The sequence below is a fragment of the Haplochromis burtoni genome, unplaced genomic scaffold (assembly GCF_018398535.1).
Source record: "Haplochromis burtoni strain Fernald_Lab_line unplaced genomic scaffold, NCSU_Asbu1 Contig_2041, whole genome shotgun sequence".
Taxonomy (NCBI): domain Eukaryota; kingdom Metazoa; phylum Chordata; class Actinopteri; order Cichliformes; family Cichlidae; genus Haplochromis; species Haplochromis burtoni.
The window spans coordinates 2177-17258 of NW_024584402.1; the positions used below are offsets into that span (position 1 = coordinate 2177).

The 15082-nt window shown below is 43.4% G+C and overlaps 1 long non-coding RNA gene across 1 annotated transcript; it reads left to right on the forward strand.

Annotated features, from left to right (window-relative positions):
* The first annotated feature begins 726 nt into the window (after positions 1–726).
* On the forward strand, positions 727–11105 carry LOC121813608. The gene is made up of 2 exons (XR_006053788.1): positions 727–1688; positions 10947–11105. It is a non-coding gene; the product is annotated as an uncharacterized LOC121813608 (long non-coding RNA).
* Positions 11106–15082: the final 3977 nt, after the last annotated feature.

The window sequence follows — 15082 nt, forward strand, 5'->3', positions numbered from 1 at the left end:
TGGAAGTCAGACAAACACATAAACTTTTTAAAAAGCTGTTAAGTTGTTTTTTGCATGAAATATATTAAGCTTCCTGGAAAGTAGCCAATTTAAAACATATCCTGAAATTCTTCTTTTTGATCTGCAGTCAAAAGCGGCACCAGCACGTATCCAGGTTACGGCTGCGCATCTGCAAACCTGTGTGCAGCTGCTTCAAGCCTGGGTTCTCTACCTTTCATGCAGAGCGTTGGTACAGTATCAGGTGTTGCCTGTTCTGCAGCACCAACTACAACTGCTGCCCCAACTACAACTACAACCACCACCACCACCCCAACTACAACTACCACCCCAACTACAACTACAACCACTGCCACACTACAACCACCGCAACAACAACCACCCCAACTACAACACAACCACCGCCGCAACTACAACCACCGCTGTAACAACAACCACCGTCCCAGACAACTACAACCACCACAGCCACAACTACAACTACAACCACCGCCCTACAACTACAACAACCACCAACTACAACTACAACCACCACCCAACTACAACTACAACCACACAACTACAACCACCATCCCAACTACAACTACCGCCAAAACTACAACCACAACCCCAACTACAACTACAACCACCACCACTACAACTACAACCACCACAACTACAACCACCACCCCAACTACAACTCCAACACACCCACTACAACTACAACCACCACCCCAACTACAACTACAACTACAACCACCACCCCAACTACAAGTACCGCCACAACTACAACCACTACCCCAACTAGAACTACAACCACCACCCCAACTACAAGTACCGCCACAACTACAAGTACCGCCACAACTATAAGCTCTGCAGCTACAACTGTTACATCAACTGCAACAACTGCCTCTACAACCAAAAGTGATGCTTGTTCTATCAGACTGGGAATGTTCCATCTGCTGCTTGGACTCCTTCTCTTTACCTTTTATTAAAGTCCCGAATAACAAAAAAAACAAACAAAAGAACATATGATGTTTTAACAAGACTCAAAAACCTTTTGGATATTCACCTTGTGTTTACAAACCACTGTTAAAGTATAGTCAATGAAAAAAGGTGATAGAGTCTTGTTGAAGCTGACTTGGAATAAGTATGTAAGACTTCTTTGTATGTTGTCATGATGGACAATTATGTCCATTATGTCCAAAATAATATAATAATATAATAATTATTTATAATGGATAATACAACTGAATCCTTATAACAACAACAAAGCATGCTTTGGAAATAGAAGAAAGAAGGAGAATTTCTATTTCTTATTTATTCATTTATTTTGCTTTGTGCTTTTTATTTTCTGCATTTCTCTCTGTATATTTCTAGTGATCAATGGTGAATCTGCAAGGGTGGCATGTGCCCACCTAAAATTAATCTCTTGCCATCCTTAGTGGAACCCAAGTTTTGCATATGACAGTGTTTTTAATTAAAATAAGCTAGCATTAACACTTTGAGCCTAGCTACAGTTAACATTGACAGAGTGAGCAATACAGTAAGTTTGCACCTCCTCTTGTCAGACCTGCAGGGTTTAAGCTTGTGGTGTTCACCTCTGTCTTATGGCAGACAAACTATTTTTTTGCACTGGCACAAATAATTTGTGTGCTATCTTACTGTGACACCTGATTGTTGTCTAATTTTTGTTTTAGTAGTTTTAAATAGAGGTACAAAAAAACAAAAAGATGCCTGCATCTTTTGGTAAATAGTTGTATAGAACTTTATTGTTTACAAAATTTGGGTGTAGGTCTTTAGAATTTAGGAAATTTCTGTAGATCTGCCCCTGCTGATGATAAAGATACAATAAAGCCCTTGTCCTATATTCTTCTGTGTTTCACTGTTAAACTGGGAACATTTCTGACATATGCTGGTATAGATTAATTTGGTGGTGTTGAGGCTGCTGCTTACAATCCTCTGTGTAGTTTTCACAACCGCTGGCAGAGTCATCTTCTTTGCCATAGAGCAGATTCCATGCCACACAGTGATGCAGGAGCACAGGGAACTCTCTACCACACATCTGTAAAATAGTTTTAGTACTGAATTTCCAAGTCCAGTGTTCCTTCACTTCCTGAGAAAGTAGAGTTTGCCTGTGCACCTTGTTAACCACAAAGAAAAGGTTGTTGTTCCAGATCAGGTCCTCAGAGGGATGTTCAACAAGTTAATTAAAACTGAACACCTTTTCAGCTGCTCCTCAATGTGTAGGGGTGGAAGGGAGTTTCTGCCCTTCATGAAACGTTGAGACTGGTATCCCTGCACCATCTTTTCAGCCTTTTTACCTCCTGCCTGTATTCAGATTCATCATTCCGCCCCATCTATCACACACTTAATATCTGAAATGTAAAAGTGAATTACAGTACAATTAGAAAAAACCCAAACAACCATGTGAAACGGATACGGTTGAACAGTCCGATTATTCCTCAAATTCCAGTATTGAATAAAAGCTGTATGCCGAGAGTGAATGAGACTAGACATCGATTCACTGATCTACACTACTAGGATAGAAATGTCATTTAGACTGTAGAAGTGTAGTAGGTGGGTAACAAAAAGAGGAAAGCTAGTCAGAACTACCAGAAGGTTTAGTATGTATGTATGTATATATGTATGTATGTATGTATGTATGTGTATGTAAATTAGGACACACTAATTCAGGTCCTCTACCACAGGCCTGGGAGCTTGAGAGTCCTGACAGTGATCTCGGATGTTGTTCCTGGGATCTGCTGGAGCCACTCATCCATCCATCCATCCATCCATCCATCCATCCATCCATCCATCCATCTATCTATCTATCTATCTATCTATCCATCTATCTATCTATCTATCTATCTATCTATCTATCTATCTATCTATCTATCTATCTATCTATCTATCTATCTATCTATCTATCTATCTATCTATCTATCTATCTATCTATCTATCTATCTATCTATCTATCTATCTATCTATCTATCTATAGTAGGAATGTTTAGCTTATTTTAGAGTTTAGAAATGTGTTAACATAGAATGTAGAACTATTGTAGAGACACTGACACTGCCCTCAATATAATAAAGGCCTCACTGTGTCGTGAACTTAGGAGTAGATTGTAGGAGACCCCTCCCCCACTTGAACTGTGAAAGTAAAACAGAGAGGAGTTAATGCTGAGTGGAAATTCCCCAGAGAATGTTTGGGTGGGGGTCTCAACATTTGTAACTGGATAACTGTGGTCTGGAAGGGAGATGGGTTTTATGACCTCTAGGGAGTCACCTACACCCACAGTGTTTTAACTGTCACGCACACACATCCACATGCACACTCACTCATGTGCACTCACACATACACACAGGTATGCGTACACAGTCACACACGAGCACTCACATAGACATGCGGGAACGCGCTCACATAGGCATTCATGTGCTCGTGCACATAGACACAGACACAGAGTTTGCAGCACACCGTGGGGGTTTTATGATAGGGTCGCCCCTACAAAACTGTGTTTCACAAAGGAGTGAAGATTTTTTGCAGAGGGACACACTGGCCTCGTCTTCCCTTCTAGAAGTGCATGCTTACAGTTTTTCTCAGTCGCTTTGGTGCATTTCTCACAACAGAATTAAACATTGCACAACAGTTAGTTCAACCACCACAACATGTAGTCGTTTTGGCACAACCCTGTGGCGGTTTCACGTTCACTGCGTCCAAAGGCAAATGCCTTTGGACATGAAGCAGTTGAGTGAGTACAAATATCTAAAGAATGGTCACGTTTGACTTCCTATTCATCACTATCTCCTTTCTTTCATCATGAATGTCACAATTATTCATACTTGTACCGGCTGAATAGTCATTGTCCTTACAACTAATAGTCTTCATTGCATTGCTTGTGTCAGTGCACTCAAAATTGCTGAACAGCTTGTCAAACGATTCATACACCCATTTTGAAAACCCTATTTTGGAGGAGTTCCCATGAAAATCTCCATAAACTACATGTCTCAGGTGAACCTTATCTCACACTAATGAAAATTGGTGTGTGTCACTCCTACTTGCAACCAATGAAAAGCCTCTCCTACCCAGTCACAGGTGAACCGCGGCACAGCATCCCCCACTCCACAAGTACATATATACTGTAATGTAAACCAACAGACAGGAGCGTCTAGATATCAATGATTGATATGCAGCAGTGTCTGTTTTTCAGTTTGTTTTTTTTGAGTCGTAACTACTGCAGTGAGGTTTACTGTCTAAGTGAGTTTGTTTGCTGTAAAATGTTGGATTTACTGTATTTCCCCAGTTTGCACAATGCTGTGAACAGTTTAAATTAAATATTATCAAGAGTGCATATGGAGTGTCTTGATTGTCCTTTACAATTTATGGTTTTCAACATGCCATGCATGCGGTCCGGACTTGACATGTCATTGGGAAGCACCTACAAAGACATCCGTCACAATGAGAACATGTTCAGACCATGTGATTTCGTGACCAAAGGTGCTGGACTACTGACTTGTAATTGTGACAGCCCTGACACTTTGTTTGGTATCAGTACTTGCTTTTGATGAATGTATTGTCTGTTTTGCTCAAGGGATTTGTTGTTGATGCATTGACAACTTATTTTGGACACCTGACTTTTCTTTTTGATGGAGTGACTCACTTTTGCAAGTTATCCACCATGTTTTGCAGTTTGCACTAATTGTTTTGAGAAGTGCCTTAGTAGTGGTGGAGAGTTCAATTCTGTTGTGAGAAATGCACCAAAGCGACTGAGAAAAACTGTAAATGAAGATGAATAAAGATAAATAAAGGTTTTGTGAAATGACTACTGAGTTCCGGTGCCGTCTCTGGAAGTTTCGACGAATAAAAGAACCGGGGTAAAACTGATTTCGCAACAGTTTTGGTGCCGAAACCCGGGATTCGCTCGAGGCCCAGAGAGGATGAATTGGCAGAGCTGAGATCGTGAAACGAGGCGAACAGAGAGCTAGCTCACATGATTAAAAGGTAAGCACGACCTGTTTATTTTCGAACCGTGCATATTGTTTAAAGCCTAAATTATCTGTTCGCTAAGTTGAACGTATCGCAGTGTAAATTCACTCAGTATGTTAAAGAAACGGTGTGTGATCCGTCTTAGTTAGTAATTAATAGCATCGGTGTTTCATCCGTGGCGGCGTGTGATCCGTCTTTAGTTATTAGGAAAAAAGTGGCGGTGTGTGATCCGTCCTCGTGCGTTAAAGCAGGAAACTTGTGTTACTATTAGTTAGAAAGCGGGGCTGAAAGGCTTTGTCGCCGGCTAAGGGCCGTGTGCGCTCCGAGTTTGGCAACTCCACCCTTGGTCGGACGCGTCCTTGGGATTTGCCGGGGTGGTGACCTGGGCACCGGGGGCGCCCTAAATAACTAAAGCTAGGTGTTGGATCCTAGTCACGGTTGATAACCTGCATGAGAGTGGGGGCAAGTTGCTTTGTTAGTGAGAGAACGACTGCTTGGCTTGTCCCACTGACTGCAGTGTGTGTAGACTGTGTAGTTGTGTGAAAGCGCCGTTAGAGTCGGCGTCTCGTCTGAAGTACGGGAGTCAATTAAAGTAACAAAAAGAATTTGTGTCTAAAAGTGTGTGTTTGTGGTGTGCAGAAATTGCGGCAGGAGGCCGTGTCGCGAATTGTTGCAAACTGTGAAGTCAATTGGGGGTTTAATTTGGTTTTATTTTTTATGGGGAAGAGAAACTGCGGTATCCAGTCCGTGGCGCAGTTTGAATAATTCGTGAGGCAAATGTGGCGCGATCTGAAGATCGTGAGCCTAATTGTCCTAGTTAGGTTGAGGTGTAAGAGCGGACAGGCACCCGCTCTGTGTGCTGATTAGGGCGTTGTCCTGAATCAGCAGAAGTGTCTCGCAGAAAGTTTGAATGGGACTGCGGGTTCACAGGTGGAACGAACGAAGAGTAAAATGTGTGTGTGTGTGAGAGAGAAAGAAAAGGTGGGGGCTAGTGACCAGCCTGTGAATGTGTGTGTGAATTCCTTGATGACAAAAAGGGAGACAAAGTAGATTACCGTATTTCCCGGACTACAAAGCGCACCTGAATATTAGCCGCACAAGCTAAAATCAGGGGAAAATCCTGTTTTGTACATACATTAGCCGCACCTGACTAAAAGCCGCAGGTGTTTCAATGTTGACTTATCATATGTAAGAGAATATGCACAAAGGGAATTGTCAGGAAAGAGATGGCTGTTTGGAGACACACCCCTTTTATTAATATTTTGAAAAACAAGTTATGGGTACATATTTGCACATGTAGTACATAACAGTAACCTACAGCACACCAGAAAAATAGATTCGGACTACCTTTTAGGCTCAGGTGCAGTGACACAGCTTTAACAAGAAGAAAAGTCAGTCATTCACCACCATCTTTCTCTTCTTCCTGCGCACTAAAACCACCAAAGTCCTCTTCTCCAGTGTCGGATACGAACAGGCTCAGGATGGCTTCGTCATCCACTCTCCGCTTCTCTCCTTCGTTGTCACTTTCAAAACCAAAGAAATCCTCGTTGTCAGTGTCAGAGTCGAACACCCTCAGAAGGGCCGTGGCGGTGTCCTCCTCTCCATCATGCAGCAGTCCAGCCCTTCAAAATCCGTTGGTGATCGTGGATGTTTTCACACTTTTCCACGCTGTCAGAATCCACCGGTGGAGTTGGGCATAACTTGCTTTTCGCAAGTTTATCGCCGCTCATCATCCACGCCTCCCGCTAAACGCGTAGCGCTACTTTGAAGTGTTTGTTTGTTCGCGCTGTTGTACGGCACTACTGTTGCCTGGCGGATGGATCGGAGTCAACATAGAGTCTTGACCGATATGTGTAGTCACATGTCCCTCCGCCAGGCAACGTAGTGCCGTACAAGCAGCGCGAAAAAAACAAATCGTCTTACGATATGACAAAAATCATGGACAATCCATAGAAAAGCCGCACCTGACTAAAAGCCGCAGGGTTCAAAGCTTGTGCAAAAAGTAGCGGCTTATAGCCCGACAATTACGGTAGTTGATTTTCTGTGAAAAAATAATAGTTAAGAAATCGTAGTGATCAAAGAGGAGAAAGTGAACTGAAAATAAATAAAGAAAAATAAACAGTGGATTAGTGTTAAAGTAATGATAAATAAATTGATAAAATTAACAGTGACATTTAAAGGTGACCATTGTCATGGTCCTGGGTCCCCTGACCCAGCGTTTTTAGTTCCTTGTGATGTTTGTAATATTGTACTTGTGTGAGTTATTTTATGGTTTCTAGTTTCGATCCCTTGCCCTTCATGTTTCTCTGTGTCCCCTCTGTTCTGTGTAAGTCTGTGTCTGCATGTTTGATTTCCCCTCTGTGTCTTTCGGTTCTTAGAGTCCTCTGCCTTATGGTTTATGTCTCTGTGTTTCTTAGTTGCTGTCTCCACTGTGTCAAGTTCGCGTCTCTGTGTGATCCTTCCTGTTTTACTTTGAAGGTCCGTGTCTTATGTGAATGTGTCCTGCTTTGCTTGTCTCGTCAGTCCTGATTTCTCCCAGCTGTGCCCTCCTTCTGTGTCTCATTCCCTCGTTATCCCTCTGTGTATTTAAGCCCTGTGTTTCTCTTTGTCAGTGTCGTAGTCTCCCTCATGCTGTGTGTGATTCTCCCCGTGGTTCCTGGTATACTTTATGTTTAGCTTTCCCAGTTTAGTTTAGTACTGTTTTTTGTGTTTCACTTTATGCCAGCATTAAAGCTGTGTTTTTGAGTTTACGTTTTGTCTCCGTGAGTTTGCGTTTGGGTCCTCTCCTGCCTGACACAGTATCATGACAGACCAAGTATTTAAGGATGAATGGAGAATTTGATTGCTGACTGTATGAGAGCTGTTGGGGTGAAAGGAAGATGAGGTTGGAGGAGTGAGTTAACAGGTTAATGTGTGGGTGTAAAACAATGGGGTAAAAAAAGAGAAAGAAAATGATGAAAACAAAGAAAATAAAAAGTGTGGAAGTGTGAGTGGGAAATTGTCTCCAACTGGGGGAAGCAGTGATGCTACAGGTCACCTTCTTCCCCTGCTGGACACAAAAGAAAACATAATTTGGAGTGTGTGGATGAAAATAATTAACAACAACATCAAGAAGATTTTTGTGTTTGCGGTTAAGAACAAATAAAAATTTCATTTTTGGGGTTTAAAGTCAGAGTTCAAAACAAAATAAGTAGAGATGTGTTGCTTTAGGAGTGATGAAAACATATGCAGTCACAGTGAATAATGAAAGTCTCTCAGTCTGTCGATTACAGGTGGGGAACGGACCTGGATCAATTCTCCACGGGCAGCAGTCGGAAGAAAATTATAGGTTAAAATCATTAGAAAAAATAGAAACACCCAGCCAGAATTTTTGGCTGAATTGTTTTGCAGCTTCCCGTCCTCATCCTGAACAAGCAAGCTCCAAGGAAGCTAATCTCTCCCTGAAGACACCGAGTGCAGTTCCAGAAGCACAAGCATGAACATCAACAGTGGACAGAAGTCCAAGAGACAATACCAGAGTTCTGAGCAGAGAGGTCCAGCAGCACTGTGGGCAAACGGCATCAGAAAGAGAAGATCTAGATTGGATGGATGGAGATGCGTTTCCAGCAAGCTGCAACCTCACTGTGTGTGAAGGACTTTTGAGAAGACTGTCTGAGCTTGACATTTGCCATGTTTGGAGTGAGATGGCAATGAAAGAGACAGTGGGACAAAGAGATACACGGGACAAAGCTGAAGAAAACTGACTGCCATTGGACTGAAAAGTGGGAGAGAAGAAAAGGAGCAGAAGAGGACTGAGGCGGCTGTTTTAGTGTGGGGAATCAAATTAGGTTAAAGCATCCGGGGAGACAAGCGACTGCCTGGAAGTGGAGGATTGACACAGTGGAAGACAAGCACTGAGGTATGCAAGTGTACTGTTAGAAAAAATGGAAAGGTGACACCACACATGCAGATAATATGCACCAGAGATAACAAAAAATCATACACAAAGTGTTACACATTAAAAGAGGGCATTTGTAGAAGGGGTTAACAACACTCAGTGTGGTTGCCTATGGTAACCTGCAAGCATTTGGGGTTTAGCTGTGCCTGACTATGACAGAGTTTTTCAGTTAGATGTTTCTGGAACAAAATTTGGAGTGAACGGAGTTTTGTTTCAGAAAAAAGTGGGAGATACATAAAAGGATACATAAAAACAGAAAATGTATTAACCCGACTGTGGTGGGGCGTGGTTTGCGGTGCCGTGCGGACGCACCTGCACGGCATCCGCAATCACGCCCGCCGTGTTAAAACACGGGGACTCAGGGGTTGGTGTGTGTGTGGTGTGACGTGAATTAAATAAAGTTGGCTCTGAACGTTGCTCCGTGGTCCCGCCGTGCCTTATTCACGCCACAATACACACAACACCACACACAACACACACACACACAACACACACACACACAACACACACACACACACACACACACACACACACGTAATGAAGATCAAACACAATTTTAAGTAGGTAATACTGTTACCATCATCCTGTCTGGTTTATTGAGTGGGTTGAGAACTGATACATAGACGACTGAATTAGTATTATTTTGGGGAACATGATAGCAGGGGTGAACAGAATCCTGCAGCCAGAGTTTAAATGAGTGAAACTAGCAGATTTTTTGTTTTTTTTGTTTTGTTTTTGTTTCTGAAGTATGGGGAAGGTTTTACCATGGCACCAAGTTTTAGATTTGGTGTTTTCTCACCTATAAGAGAAAGAATATTCTGTGACAAGTCCTAAGACCGGGCTTCTGTATTTTTTTTTTCTTTTGTTTTTCAGTTTTATTTGTCATTTTTCATTTTATTTTTATTTTTTGAACAGTGCACTGATTTTTGTTTGTGAATTTCTTTTCTTTAAGCAGATCTGCACGTCGGGAATTAAAAGTGCTACACGTCGTCGAGAAAATTGTTGCAAGTGAGTTTCTCCACATTAAAATGGGCTCTGGAGAAAGCCACTTATTTGGGACAATTAGAAAATGAGAGTCCCTGCCTAAAAAGGATTCAGCGAGGTAATCCGATCTAAAGTTCTTCTTTTTCTTTTTGAAATGACGTCATTTTGCTGAGAGTGGAAACTAAATGCCAATCGACTTCCAATCCCCCGGGGGGGCAAACCCTGCTACATCAACTGCAACAACTGCCTCTACAACCAAAAGTGATGCTTGTTCTATCAGACTGGCAATGATCCATCTACTTTTTGGACTTCTTCTCTTTACCTTTCATTAAAGTCCCGAATAACACAAAAACAAACAAAAGAACATATGATGCTTTAACAAGACTCAAAAACCTTTTGGATATTGACCTTGTGTTTACAAACCACTGTTAAAGTAAAGTCAATGAAAAAAGGTGATAGAGTCTTGTTGAAGCAGACTTGGAATAAGTATGTATGACTTCTTTGTATGTTGTCATGATGGACAATTATGTCCATTATGTCCAAAATAATATAATAATATAATATATGCTAAATGTGTGATAATACAACTGAATCCTTTTAGCAATAACAAAGCATGCTTTGGAAATAGAAGAAAGAAGGAGAATTTCTATTTCTTATTTATTCATTTATTTTGCTTTGTGCTTTTTATTTTCTGCATTTCTCTCTCTCTAATCTGATGTATATTACTAGTGATCAATGGTGAATCTGCAAGGGTGGCATGTGCCCACCTAAAATTAATCTCTTGCCATCCCTAGTGGAACCCACGTTTTGCATATGACAGTGTTGTTTATTAAAATAAGCTAGCATTAACACTTTGAGCCTAGCTATAGTTAACATTGACAGAGTGAGCAATACAGTAAGTTTGCACCTCCTCTTGTCAGACCTGCAGGGTTTAAGCTTGTGGTGTTCTCCTCTGTCTTGTGGCAGACAAACTATTTTTTTTGCACTGGCACAAATAATTTGTGTGGCATCTTACTGTGACACCTGATTGTTGTCTAATTTTTGTTTTAGTAGTTTTAAATAGAGTTACAAAAAAACTTCAGATGCATTGCCTGCATTTTTCGGTAAATAGTTGTATAGAACTTTATTGTTTACAAAATGTGGGTGTAGGTCTTTAGAATTTAGGAAATTTCTGTAGATCTGCCCCTGCTGATGATAAAGATACAATAAAGCCCTTGTCCTATATCCTTCTGTGTTTCAGTGTTAAACTGGGAACATTTCTGACATATGTTGGTATAGATTAATTTGGTGGTGTGGAGGCTGCTGCTTACAATCCTCTGTGTAGTTTTCACAACCGCTGGCAGAGTCATTTCTGAAATGACGTCATTTTGCTGAGAGTGGAAACTAAATGCGACGATGGGTTCCACTATCAGCAAAGAAAGAATGAATGAATGGATGAATTAATGAATTAATGAATGGAAATAAAAACAAAATGACTGACTGGTAAAAGCTGACAAGACTTGACCACGACTCAAGGTTAACCTCCACCTAGACAGGACAAAAGGGTGGATGAATTTATGTGTTTCCTTTTACAGGAGCAGAAAGATGACAGCAACATCTGAGGTTGCGTGATGGTTTAACCTTTTAAATGCCATTTTCTGTGTTTGTGAATCTACCAGGGGTGTGTTATTCATGGGCTTGTGTTGCTCACAGAAGTTACTGTGAGAAAGTGTGTACACACCTGCGCAGCGCTAACATTTGCATTCTCTTTTCTACAGCATTACAGTTCTTCATGTGATTTGATGATGTGATTTCTAACAGAACAATTGGTGGATGTTTGTTTCTCTACTACAGGTTATGAGTTGGTGATGCTGTTACACTGTGTTGTTGGGAAAATGTTGAAGGTTACTTTGACGATGTGAATAACGTGAGAAATTTCCTGTGTTGAAACCAGTGTCATTCTTTTTACAGCAGGCTTAATTTTATGGCCTTTTACGGCACCTCTGGAATGTGGATGGCCGACGCCTGCCCACCACACGATCCATGTGTGTTGCTAATGTTTGTTTTTTCTTTAAGAGTACATGTAGAGGATTCAACAGAAGCGGACAAGTGACATGAGAAAAACAAATAAGAGATGCAGTGTTTATGGAATAGTTGAATATGGGCTCATTAGCCTGCCACTATTGAACTCATAGTGATAAAATGGGTGGAGTGACATTGTTTAAGGAAAGTCACAGATTAAATTGTGGAATAAATTGGGATGATTCATGATTTGGGACAAATTATGGCAATAATAGTGATTTAATGATTGGAGAAAACCTGCACATGATACTTGTCTGTTATGCTGAGTACTTTATCACTCTCATGATCTATAGTTGGTTGAAAATGTGAAGTTTGATTTAACAGATTTGTCTGGCACACAGGCTGTTGTCAATCAGGGCAAGCTAAAGAATAAACATTTTATGTCAGCAAGGGGTGGGGGAAAGCCATTCACCAGAGCATATCTTAAGTGCTGCTGATGTGGGCTGGCCTTCTCCACACGCTCTTCAAGGCTGGTGTGTTTTCTGAAAACTTCTGACATTTGAATCTCTTCCATTTATAAGCCTGCGATTAACCGCACGGCTCAGGTCCGCGTGAAACCCGCGCGACCGTGCTCGCGTGAACCCGCGCAGCTAAGGAGCCGTCGCTCTCTTTTATTTTAAATACTTTGTGCTGCCAGGAGCAAAGTCCAGCATAAACGTCTGTCACCCTCTGACTCACTCTTGGTTGCTTAGGAACCCATGATAACAACAACAGCCGGTGTCACAGACCACGTGTTCTGCTCCACACCCACTCACACAAACACACTCAAACACAACAACAACAACACAAAATAGGCCTATTGTCCAGCACAATCTGGACCCCGCGGAACTTCTCAATACCCCACAAAGCGGCGGATCCCACAAAGCGGTCTACATTTCTCCCCACTAAGACGGCGAACCAAAAAAGTTCGAACTGCGCAACTCTGCGACTTAATGCTTCTGTACAAAAAAACCCCACTGAGCGGCTTTGTACATCGCCCCACTAAGACGGCGAATTTTAGCCCCACTGAGCGGCCACGGACAACGCCCCACTGAGCGGCGAAGACGTACAGTTATAGAGTTGGACTCTAAACTTACTCGGTGTTGCTTAGCGTGTAGTATAGCCTCGGATCCCGCCGATCGTCATTCATCAAGGAGAGAAAACAGACAGCTAATCCACTGGCCCGATGACAAATTCTCACGTCTCGGGACTTTACTACAGGAACTTCCTGGCTGACGTCAGTCTTTCAGCGTGTCTCTTCTCCCCTCGGTGAATGTCGACTCCAGGGCTCCGGCTCTCGAAGGACCAATTAATGATAGGTTTGTAGCTTGAACCTATTCGCTGGAACGTTGAAGACAATATAATTACACAGCAAAAGCATTGAACACCAAGTAGGCAAAGTTCTTCATGTTACTCATGCATGAGGGAGACCTGCCTGGAGCCAAGTGTCGTTCCACCACTTGACCTCCATCAGACTCTCAGCCAGGTTCCCCATAGCACTCCTTTTATTGTGGTTACATGAATATGCATAGGGTCATTAACATATAACATCTTACATAGGTATACATGTGAACAAAGAATACTGTGTGTGTGTGTGTGTGTGTGTGTGTGTGTGTGTGTGTGTGTGTGTGTGTGTGTGTGTGTGTGGTGTGATTTGTGTGAGGTCAAGATGTGACCCTGTGAAGACTCCCCAAAGCTGGTGCCAGGAGTCTAGCGGGTCCATCTGAACAAAAGGCTCTTATACTTAAAGAGATATACGTGTGTTTGCTATACCATATATCAACAAAGAGAAGATAGGACCTCTCTTATGCTCCTAGGATGTGGGTGTGCATTCCACTCTAGAATGCACACCAAGCCTTTGCAGCCTGCTAAAGATCACACATCCTATCACTACACAATTGATTATACACCTCTAAGCATATATGGTTAAATATTTCTAAGCATAAATGACAATCAACAATACAAAACCTAACAGTTGCTGCGTGTTGTTCTAAAGTGCATTTAAAACAAGGGAGAGCATGGTGCTGCTGCCAGAGAGCAGCAGGTGTTTAGCACGGCCCCTCCCGAGAACCCTCAATGTCTACATGGATTTAAAATTGGGAGGTGGGCACCAGCGCCAGAGGTAGGTTTGAGTACACAGACCGTCCACTGGACGCCGTTAACGTGCCCACCCTCAAGGCCCTATATATGTGTGTGTGTGTTATGAGAGTGTAAGTAATGTGGATGTCTAAGTTGTGAGATAAAATATAGGCACAGGTGGCCAGAAGGGAACAGAGGGGGGGATGTCTCCCTTGCACCCTTGTGACACACCCACACCCCAAGGCCCTACCTGTGTGGGTGAGTGTGGTGGAGCGGGAAGAGGGAGGTAGCCGGGGATGGGGAGGAAAAGGAGGGAGGGGAGGATGCCCCTCCCTAGGGCCAGCTCCCCCGCTGACCCCAGTAGGCACCCCCGTCCTCTGGTACCCACCAAGGCAAGGGAGCCCAGGTCCATCCAGACCGGGGCCTACGGTAGCACTGCCAAGCCCCACAGGACCCGGGGCAGCCCACCCTACCCCACCGCAGAGGAAACTGTACCCACCCCAACATTCAATCGTCTCCCAGACTACACAAGACAACAGACACCCAGGTTAAGTTTATTCTCCACCTCTCTTATGTCTCTCCCCCACCTGCAGAGTGGACTCCTGCAAGGATGGAACAACCTCCCCGCCAGTTGAAGAGCCCCCCAGTTAGGCCGATGCACAAGAGGCCCCCTGCGCCAGGGCTGAGCCCCCGTGCACCCACCCGCTCACAACCTCGGTGACACACCGACGAGGACCGAAGCCCCCAAGGCCCAGCCAGAGCCCCAGCACGGAGGCGAAGCACCCCCGAACCCCAAACCCCCACGCCTGCCCCGGATCCACTCAGGGGCAGCCAGGCCACCAGGCCAGTAACCTACGTCCACCAGTACAGACCATCCTCCAGCCCCGCTGCACGCAGCCACGAGGAGAGCGACCAGAGCCACTAACCAGGGATAACGCCTCTAGGGGTCCTCCAGGCGCCCTAAGCCCGTCCCAACTCCATATCAACCACAGTAGCTAAGGCGGGACCAAACCACGACCCCCTACCCCCGCTAGGTGATGGAGCCGATCAAAGGAGCCCAGAGGGATATCTCTCTTCTTCTT